The following is an 11,312-nucleotide window of genomic DNA, read 5'->3' as shown; positions in this document are numbered from 1 at the left end:
TTTGTTAAGCCCCTGTATTGTGGTTTTTAGTTAGCCTTTGCCTGTCACTCATACGTGCTCACTGTGAAGCCAAGATATGCTAGAACTTCATAAAACACTGATAGAATTCTATAAATATTTGGAAAGGTTATTCATAAAATTAATTATATTAAAATCTTATATTAAGTATGTGTCTTACTGAATATGAAAAAGTGTATAGTCCTTTTATAGAGGCTTACCTGTCTGCTTCCTGCAAACATTATAAAAGGGAGCAAAAAAAACCCCTGATCAATGGATAGGACATTGCAATGAGGTGATAATGTCAAAATATGAAGAACAAGTCGCTACCAAACAGATAAAAAGTGTCCAATAATACTAGCCATTAAGGAAATGTGAATTAGAACAGTAATGAGAGTCTATCTCACCTCAGTCATAGTAACAGTCACAATGAAAACAACAATAAATGCCAATGATAGGTGGAGCAAAGGGAACCCTTACATATGATTATCAGGAGTGTAAACTAGTCTAGCCCAAAACTAAATATATACCTACAGTATGACCTAGTTATACCACTACTGGGTATTTACCCAGATGACACTAAGCTAAACTCCCAAGATAATTGTACAATTGCATGTATTGTGACATTATTCATGATAACTAGGCTATGGAATTAGCCCTGAAACACAGCAACAGAAAGTCTGAAGTACAATCAAATTTTATTCAGACACGAATAGTAAAATGATACAGTTTGCAAAATGATAGTTGCAACTGAAGACTATCATAATGAATAACATAAGTCAGCATCAGAAAGACAAATGTCATATGTCTCTTTCGATTTGTATCGTGTTTATGGGAATATCATGAAACTATGTGAAAAGATGCATAGTGTGCTGAGGGGACTGACTGTGGTGGGGAGGGGACAAAGAGGAAGACAAGACAGGATGGGGAACCATGGTCAACACATCATATACTTTTACAAAAATGCCCTTATGAACCTCAAGAGCATGTACAATGAATATAGAATGAAAAATGATGCGACAACAATTATTAGTCCTTTTAAACTGCTCACCATTTTTTTACAAGAGAGAGGAGAAGCCAGTCATCGTATTCAGCTGTAAAGCCTAAGTTGTTTAGCTGTATTCAAAAAAGTTATTGTTTGAGAATTTCATAGATGTATATAATATATTTTAATCAATGTTAACCACCCCTCTATCTTCTCCACTTTTCCCCATATCTACCACCACTCCACTTTCCTTTCTCAAGTTTATGTACTTTTTACAACATGCTGAGTCTATTAAATACTCCCAGTATGTGCATAGATGTACAGCCAACCACAGAAACATAACAGCCTATTAGTTTGTGCACAGATGTAGAGTCACCACTAGAACACAAGAGCCTATCAGGAGCTACCGATAAAGAAAACTGTCTCTCCCGCCAGCAGTCGCTGGTTGCCAATATCTCCTCAGCTACGGGTGAAGACACATTACCCTGTCTCCAACTCCTGCTAGAACTTTGGCTGTCTTGATATTGCACAGGTTTTTGTAAGTGAAGCCACAGCCACGTGTGAGTGCATGTAAACATTGCCTGTCACATCTCGAAAACCTGGATTCTGCCAATATTTCCATCTCTTCTTCCAAGGTGATCACTAGTCCTTGATGGAAAGGTGTAGGGGTGGTTGTCTGTGCCTTACCCTGAAGCACCACCCCTAGTGAGGTCGCAGGTAACTGCTAGGGACTTGCCCCCCTCTGACGCATGGCTTGGTGCTAGAGACCACACAGCAGCATGTCCCATTCAGAGAATTCCACACCAGTTCTTCTTTGCATTTGGAATTGTTGTGAATCTCTTCATTAATCTCCATCTATTGCAAAAGGAAACATCTCTGATGAGGTTTGAGAGCTGCTCTACTCTATAGATGCAAAGATGTGTATTTAGAAGGCAGTTTAATACTATGTCCTTTTAGAAGAACAGTGATCTTATAAAGGAAAAGAAGCAGTTACATTTATAGGAAGCCAAACTTAAAATAATCTTAGGTATAGTGGCACTCAAATTTCTCACTTGATTTCTTGTTGAATAAATGAAAGGATCAGCTAAACAGATGGAATTTTATGAAGAAATGCATATAAAGTAGAAACATAGCATATGCCACAGTGTAATTATTAGATTATTAATTTATCCTAGCTAAATGTCTTGTCCATGATCTTATCCACATGAACCTATGTTCTGATACTAATTATAGTAACTGGGTCAGGCTAATAAGGAAAGACATAAAAAACTCTCTGGTAGATTGCACTTTTTAAGAGGACCTTAAAAGTTGTGCAGGAGTGGAATTTGTACATGTATTACAGTGTTATCACATTGGGGAGCTTAGTTGATCTAGGGGACTGGAGAGCAATCACCATAATTTATTGGCTTCTATTCCATATGTCTTTAACTCCTCCATAATAGGGTAACAGAACCCACTGGATATGCTTCCTCTTATCTGGTAGGATATACTCTACCTGCAGAACAAAATGTCTAGATATGTAACTGATGTGATTGCACTCACAATCTCACAGAAGCTTTTGTTATCTGCACAACACGTGTATGAGATCAAACCAGCCAGGATTCTGGCATGGATTGGAGAGGAATTCATGACATCGTCTGAGCAGAACTAACTGGATTTGTGATTATTAAAAAGAGACGGCATGGCGTTTTCAAGAGGATGGGTTGGGGGAGGATCTGGAGAAATTGGAAGGGGAGTATGGGAATGGATATGAGCATATTCATTGTAAACATGTATGAAATACTCAAAAAGAAATAAAATCTAAAACTAAAAATAAAACAAGTGGGGTGAAACTGTCAATAATTACAGAGACTTGTCCATGCAGATGTACAAGTGTCTCAGAAGTTTGACTTAGAAACTTCTGGGTAAATAGCCAGCAGTGATATAGTAAGGACTGATGAATTTTAGTACATAACATGTACAATTAAACTATAATAATTAAGATACATAATTAGCTCCATAATTAAAATATTAAAATTAGAAGAAAATAATATATGTATTATTTCTGAATTTTTATTACATTATATAGTCAATATATAAATATTGAATAAATTAATTATTGAGTTAATTATTAATCACTAATTGCAGAAAACCATGCATCAAAACCATGAGACAGCTATCTAGGGCCCTGTTCTTCATAATTATAAAATATCACACTAAGTGAAGTTTCTATTGTTCCTCACTGAGAGATGAATGTATTTAATAAAAGTGTCTGATGATTAGATTCATGTATTAGATGAAACCCCAATTCACATTGCTTTACTTGACTTTTCCAATAAAAAAATACAGCTACAAATCCTATCCTAGTGATTAATTCTATAGTGTCATTTTGAGAAAAAAAATGAGATAATAATTGTAAAACAGTTTTTAGACATAAAGAAATGTATGTGTTCTTATGTGTGCTTGTGTCTGCTTATGTGCATGTATGTGTATGTGTAAATGTATGTGTATGTGTATTTTGTGTGTGTGTGTGTGTTTGTGTGTATGTGTGTGTGTTTAGGAATTATGTAATGATATACATTGATGTTTTCTTTTCATAGATTTCAAAGCTAAGTAAACATTTCCTTGGGAAGTAAAGATATTCATATTAATCATGATACCATATGAATGCAAAGATGGAAGAAATCATTACATTGGAAAACTTTTTAAATCAATTTAAAACTTTTGAAATTTGTTCCGAATACTTATGAACCCCTATAAAATATCCCTGCGCACTACTTTTAAAAATATACAGTATTCTAGCTTAGGAAAATAAAATCACCAATTAGATAAAACCATCTAAAATTTGACATTACATTGACCTCATTATTTTTTTTTTTTTTTTTTTTTTTTGGTTTTTCGAGACAGTGTTTCTCTGCGTAGCTTTGTGCCTTTCCTGGAGCTCACTTAGTAGCCCAGGCTGGCCTCGAACTCACAGAGATCCGCCTGGCTCTGCCTCCCGAGTGCTGGGATTAAAGGCGTGCGCCACCACTGCCCGGCAATTGACCTTATTATTAAGTGTCAGAAAAACCTGATTGTGGGTCTTTTCTCTTTCTGTATTGAAAAGATACATCCAGTACATGGATACAGGCATTGGTAAGAAAATGAAGCAGCATTATCCTTTGATGGATGAAGAGAAAAATATACAACTACAGATTATGAAATGTAGACCACTTCAGGAAGTCAAATTCTACACCGGGGCAATGACTGGTCTGTAAAACCCATGGGTTTTGTGCATTACAATCAGATGGGAAAATATCTGAGTCATGATTTTACTCCAATTGTAGACTTCGATGTGGATGTTATGCTCATCTGCTGTATGTAACAAACTGATTGAAACATTGACGAAGGGGGATGTCTTTCTGTTCTATTTCTAGAACAAAGCAATATTTTCCTTGGTTACATACTGTGAAAAAAATGTTAAAAATTTCTGATATTTGGCCTATACTCAAACAGATCAGAAAAAAAGGAGGCTATTTCACAAATTAGTATAATATGAACGTCAATTTAAATGAAGAGGTTTATCATATTATCATCATGATTATGTATGGAAACATGGTTAACTATCATGATTTATGTGGCTTTTTTCCCATAATGATTTAGTAATAATGTACCACAAATTTAAGCTGTTGTATGTAGGAAATTTAGGCATAAAGAAGGGTTTGCCATAGCTTGCTAGGTAAGCATGTTATTTATAAAATCAAAATCGAGGTTAAATCCTGTCTATCTATTAGTGTGGATTTAGAGAAATAATTTTACCTTTGTAAAATCATATTCCCGGCTATAAAATGTGAATTGAAATAAAGGTAATACACTTTTAGAGGTGGGCAGCTGTTTTTGTGCCCACCCAATGTTCTTCTTTCATTGCTCCTAACAGTTTATCTAGGATTCAAAATTAGCTCTGCATGATTAAAACAAACATGTATTTTTTTTTTTTTTTTACCATCCTGACTCCTTGTCATTAAGTCCTTTGTTATTCACCGAGAGTTACACTTGTGCAGCAGCCAAACAAGCAGTCTTTGACATGGAGGAACTATGGTGATATTTTAATTGTACTGAAATGTGATTTTACTTGTATGTTAATAAGTAAAGTTGCCTGGGGGTCAGAGCTAATTGCAAGCCATAGCAGAAACTGGGCGGTGGTGGTGCACGCCTTTAATCCCAGCACTTGGGAGGCAGAGCTAGGCGGATCTCTGTGTGTTCAATGATATAGCCAGCATGGAGACACACGCCTTTAATCTCAATACCAACCATAGAAGACCTGGAGGTCTGTATAGATGGGCAGTGACAAGGAGATCATGTGGTTGGGTTTACAACCAATTAGAAGGCAGAATAGAAAGTCAATAAAAAGCACAAACACACAGGAAGTAGGTCTCTTGCAGAGAGGTAGGACAGTAGCGGCAGTGAAGGGTAAGGTTTTTAGTCTCAGATCTTAGCTATTGCTCTGACCTCTTGGCTTTCATTTCTGAATCGGCTCTGTGTTTCTTATTTAAAAAGACGGTTACATCTACAGGGAACAGTCTAGAACACTCTTTCTTCAAGAGAGTCCCAAAGTTCATCACAAAAATATAACAATCATTCACGTGGACAGAAGATTCCTGGAAGTGTAAGATAGTCAAGTTGGTCCACATTTCAAATCATCATGGCAAACACTCTAGTTTGGAACACATTTAGCTATAGGCAGAAAACTATAAGTGGTAATCTTTATGTATGTTCTATAAATTGTGTTTTACCCAGATTTACTTTCACAGATATTTCTCAACTGTGAGACATTCCATAGATACATATTATATAGTTATAGAATGATATAGAGGAGTTTTATCATTCTTGCACTAACATCTATATATTTATCTCTCTCTCTATATATATACTATACATTAGTGTATGTATATGTGTGTGTATACATACAAATTCAATAGAAATTCTACTGAAATATATTGGATTGCATAAAACTGTCAATATACCAAACACAAAAAGCAAAATCATTTTATTCCAAGTAAAAATCTAACTAAAGGAAGTGTATATAATTGCTTATAAATCATTGATGTACTTATTTTCAACTGCAGGTGTGGTTTTGTGTTTTAAAACTATCATTTAACACTATTATAATGAGATTTCCATAGAATCTTAATTCTGTGATATGTGCCAAATTGAAAAAGTGTCTTATTTTCCAGGAAGACTTACACAATTATATACTCTTTAGAAAGGATAGGATCCACTGCAAATTACTCCAAATAAACAAAATCCTGGGGCGATAGAATCTCATCCATAGCATATGGATAATTCCATTTTTTAATGTAGTTAATTTATAAATTTGATTTTAAGGCTTTAGTTTATGAATTTGATTTTAAGGCTACTGTTTATAAGCATTAATTTCATTATGCATGATTATAAAATGCCCTTTGAAATAGAACTGTTTATCTTGGATCGTATTTACATTTATTTTTAATAACCTAATTTCATTTTGACATGTAAAAATATTTAACTGCATGGAGGCTGGACATTTTTGTATTCTTGGCTAAATAACAGCACAATGAAATCATATTTTATTAATGATCACATCCAGGAATATAGGAACCAGGGGACGCTTCTGGATCGATTGTGGTGATCAGATGGTGTAAATGAATGGACTTGCACATCGATATTGGCTGTTCTCCAAAAAGTACTGATTCTGAGAAGCAGTCAGTGGTTTGGGAAGGGAGAAATAAGAATCACATGGAGTGTCTGCCTTGATGACATGTTTATCTTTGAGGAGGTAACTGTGCCTCCCAGTTTGGCTTCTCTGGAGTTTAGCCTTGACAAATCCTGCCCTTGTCCTTGCTCACACCTGACCGTCTCTCCTTTCATCTATCGGCGCATACTGCCTGAGATTTCACCATCTCCACCTTCTGATCTCCCCTCCACAGAGCCCCCGTCACATCTGTATCATGGGCTGCTGTTAGCAAAGGCTGTCTAACAAATCAGCCCAAACACAGTGATGATTGCTGCAGGCATTCCCTTTCAGCTGTCTTTCTCCAAGAAGCTGCTTCTCCCATTCACCCTCTTTGACATCTATCACCTCTCCCAACTCTTCCTCCGTGGGCTGTGTGCATTTCTCTACAATGGATATTTATTGAAAAGTAATTGTTGCCTGTTATCTAGAATCGTATTTTGGATAAATTGATTAGCAGAATAAAGTATTCTAATGGCAATCCTACCAAATTGTCTGCTTTTCTCCTGCTATTGCATAAATGTTCCTTGAGATTAATTACTTACTTTTTTATCTTCAGGGTTCAGCAGAACACTCAGCATATATTTGGTGCTAAGTGATTAAAAGATGAGTGAATAGATGAATGAACAATCTAATACACTTAGAGTTGGGGAAACTTTTATGGCTGAGACTGTTTTGATGTTGGTTCAATGACTTGTCTATACCTGGAGGTACTGGTGCATTTGATAATACAAACAATAATTTTATAGCCTTTTACTTGTGAATGTAATTTTTAATGATAACCATATCAAAATAGTAATATAAATGACTAAATACATATTTTATAGTGTAAAAGTAAACTAATTTATATTTAGCAAAGACAGCATGTTGAGTCTGAATATGGTTGTTTTTCTTTACTGAAAATGCATTGCAATACTCCAATGGTGCATTGCTTTTCCCTTTTTCCTCAAATGCCAAAGAGTAGCATGTTGGCTTGGCATGTGAAAACAGGTAAAATTCTCAAAGTTCTTCTCTTCCTTTGTGATGACACTAGCTTTCTTCATTAGGTAGACATTCCAGATGGGTATCACAGGTCCTATTAGCCATGTGACCAATTTGAGTTCTTAGAGAACTGTCTCTCTTCTTGGGAGCCAAAGGCTTCCAGGGGAAAAGTAGAACCTTGGAGCAATATTCCTTCAGCTGAGTCTATAGTGACTCAGTGGATTTGTTTCTCCACTGTGAGTCCATAGAGATGCTGATGGTGTGGGCCACTTTTTTTTAATGGATATCAACCACAAGCAGTTCTTCTAGGCTGAAGCCTCTGCCAGCTTGGACCTAGGTTTGGTATCTCACTGTGTGGTGAATCACTATGGGCCTGATGGGGACAGATGTGCAGAGAGGGGCAATGCAGAGTGCTTTCACCTGTCTGGCCTTGTTTATTTGCGTCTTGCATGTCAGCTGGTTTAACCAAGTGTCTGCTTGCTGCTGGCACTCCTTGTGGAAGCAAGGCTTCAGGTCTTGTCATTCAGGCTGGGTGCCATGGCTGTTTGCTGGGCATGAGAATGGCCAAGCAGAAAGGGGGAGTGTCATAATATAAACAAGAAGTGCAGATTATGCATTGATTTCATCGTGTTTGGGTGTCTAAGTCTCTCTGACTAATGTACTCCGTTCATGCAGAGCATTCTCAGTACCTTGCAAGTTTACAATATCCCTGTGCTGAGGTAAATGCTAACTGTACAACACACATACACACAAACACACACACACACACACACACACACACACACACACACACACACACAGTGTGCATCCTGCTCCAGTCAGACTGTATAAGACATGATAAAGGATATATAGAATAATGAAAGAAAGTTTCCTCCTGAAAAGAATGCTGACCTGATCAGAGTCTACATAAGGAGAAGAGGAATCTATCAAAGGATAAACTGTTAGGCCCTTATGAGACCAAACATGTCCTGGTGTACTGAAACCAATGTCATCCCCTCCACTTCTTAGAGATGGAAATAGGCATACATGCCTCCTATGAACTTAGTTTTCAAACAATGAATTGACAAAGATTATATTTTAAGATTCACAACAGGATGATTTTTTTTATAGTGAGACATACATTGTGGGGTGATTGTTTAATCATTTAAATACCAAGTATTAGATCATAACTAAGTATCATTTATGCACTCTGTGCTGAACTGTGCAGAAGTCTTTCAGGATGAGTAGGAAAAGGTAGAGCTGAAAGATAAGAGCTGTTTTTCAGTTATAAAAACAAAATGTTTGCACTTGTGTCTGTGTACATGTTTATGTGTGGGTGTCTGTTTGTGTCTGTGTATGTGCTTATGTGTTCATGGAGACCAGAAGTTGCTGTCTTTATCTGTTTCTCTCCACCTTATTTTTGAGATAGCAGCTCTTGTTGAATCTAGGGCTCACCAACTTGGCTAACCCAGGTGTTCAGTGAGCCCCAGGGATCCACACATCTTTCCCCAGCACTGGCTTTACAAGCGTGTTCAGTAGGCTCAGCATTTAAGATGGTTTCTTGGAACCCAAAACACAGGTCCTCACATTTAGGCATCAAGCACTTTAATGATTGAGCCAATGGAATCTCCCTGACTCCAAAATATGTTGATAAGATTACCATGAGTCAGAATAGAGAATTTTTTCCAGCTTAATTGATTGAGATAATCTCTTTTAAGGCTTCTGATTGACTTTGGGACTTCTGGTTGGGCTTGAACACAGAAATGGAATGGGAGGATAAATGAACCAAATTGTTACCATTTGCTGACTCACTTACCTGTTTTCAGAAAATTGAGGCCAAATAGATGGAGTTGCTTTGATTATCTACTTACTCATAACCCAGGTCAATTTGTGATCCCATATGCACAAAGAATTCTTTCCATTAACAAAGGAACAATGACGTCTGTGCATCCTCAGATCCAACCCAAAGATGAAACTGTCTGTCCATGGAGGAAGTCGAGGCCCTGCAGCTGGAAAATTTCTCTCTGGGTCCCGCCAAGCCCCCACAGTCCTGTAGCCCACTTATAAAATAATCACTCAGAAGCTTATATTAATTAAAATTGCTTGGTCATTAGCTTAGGCTTATTATTGACTAGCTCTTACACTTAAATTAACCCATAATTCTTATTTATGTTTAGCCACGTGTCTTGGTACCTTTTCTCAGTTCTGTCTTTACATCTTGATTCCTCTGTGTCTGGTTGGTGACTCCTGACTCAGCCTTCCTCTTCCCAGAATTCTCCTTGTCTGCTTATCCCACCTATGCTTCCTGCCTGGCTACTGGCCAATCAGCATTTTATTTATCAACCAATGGGAACAAGACATTCACAGCATGCAGAGCACCATCACCCATCAAGGCCCCAGGCACAAACATGTCCCTGTTTCAAACATCAGTGCAAATCAGGGTCTCTGGAGCATTAATTCATGCGAATTAGGGACCCATTAGCCTGTTCTTGGATTTGCTTAGTTTGCTGGCACAGTTCATGGACGTTAATAAAATTCTATCTATTCTTGGGTTTACAATGCTATGTTTATCGTTATTTATTTACAAGTTCATTACAAAGTATACTTTAGAGAATGCAAATAACCAGCTATATGAATTTTATTAAATATAAAATATAATGTGTGCGATGACAACATATTTATGGAATATGCTCTCTTGAGTTGGGACCATCTTCTCAGCACAAAACTATGTTCTTAGTCACTTTATTGTATGTCCCCAGGATGCATTGGTTTTTGAAGCCTCCCAATCCCATCCTTATGTTCAAGTGTGGAGACATCGCTGGATGTGCATGAGTGTAGTATAGAAACTGCAAAGAAACATAACTGGACAAATGATAGGACTGGATGTTAGAGAGGGGGTGGAGAAACTCAGCAGGGCCTGTCTGCCTTTGTGGTCAGACTCTATCCATTCCTCTCAGAGCAGAGCAGGATACCTTCTGGAATGGGGGGCTTCTGGTCTACCATCTCTCAAGGAGGGTCAGAGGATTTCTCTGTTCTGCTTAAAGACAGGTGAAGGGAGAGGAGAGTGTATTTGGTTACTCTAAACTGCCACAGGAAAGACAATTTCTGCTTATGTGCCACCAGGTAAAAAGGGAGTCAGCAAAAGAAGGGTCATAGAGAGAGATTTTTCCTTTACTGAGGCCTGAAGCACTTGGCTTTGTAGCAGAAGAATGTCTTTATCCTTTAGCACTCTAAAACAATTCTTAAGCTGCTTTGGGAACTAAAAAACACCAAATAATTTCCCCTTAGTCATTCAGGAAATAAAGGCTATGGGAGTTCTGAATATTAGCCAGCAAGTATGAAAAGGACTCAAACTATATGTGTATATGTATATCTGTGTAGTGATAAATTGTGTACTCTAATAAAATTTGCCTGAATACCAGAGGACAGAACAAGACACTAGGTTAAACATAGAAGCCAGGCAGTGGTGGCCCACACTTTTAATCCTAGTACTCATGAGGCAGAGGTCTGTCTAGATCTCTGTGAGTTCAAAGCCACCCTGGACTACATGAGATTGACTCAGTCTAGGAGAGAAACAGTCAGGCAGTGGTGGCACACACCTTTAATCCTAGCACTAGGGAGGTTGAGACAGGAAGTGATATG

At 37.4% G+C, this 11,312-nt stretch overlaps 1 pseudogene; it reads right to left on the bottom strand.

The window, feature by feature from the left end:
• Positions 1-7,603: 7,603 nt before the first annotated feature.
• Positions 7,604-11,312, bottom strand: part of LOC102906281 (large ribosomal subunit protein eL13 pseudogene) — an 89,803-nt pseudogene continuing 86,094 nt past the window's right edge.

This window comes from Peromyscus maniculatus, chromosome 22 (assembly GCF_049852395.1).
Source record: "Peromyscus maniculatus bairdii isolate BWxNUB_F1_BW_parent chromosome 22, HU_Pman_BW_mat_3.1, whole genome shotgun sequence".
Classification (NCBI taxonomy): Eukaryota; Metazoa; Chordata; class Mammalia; order Rodentia; family Cricetidae; genus Peromyscus; species Peromyscus maniculatus.
Note: the sequence above shows the minus strand (reverse complement) of the source record. Positions and strands in the feature narration are given on the sequence as shown.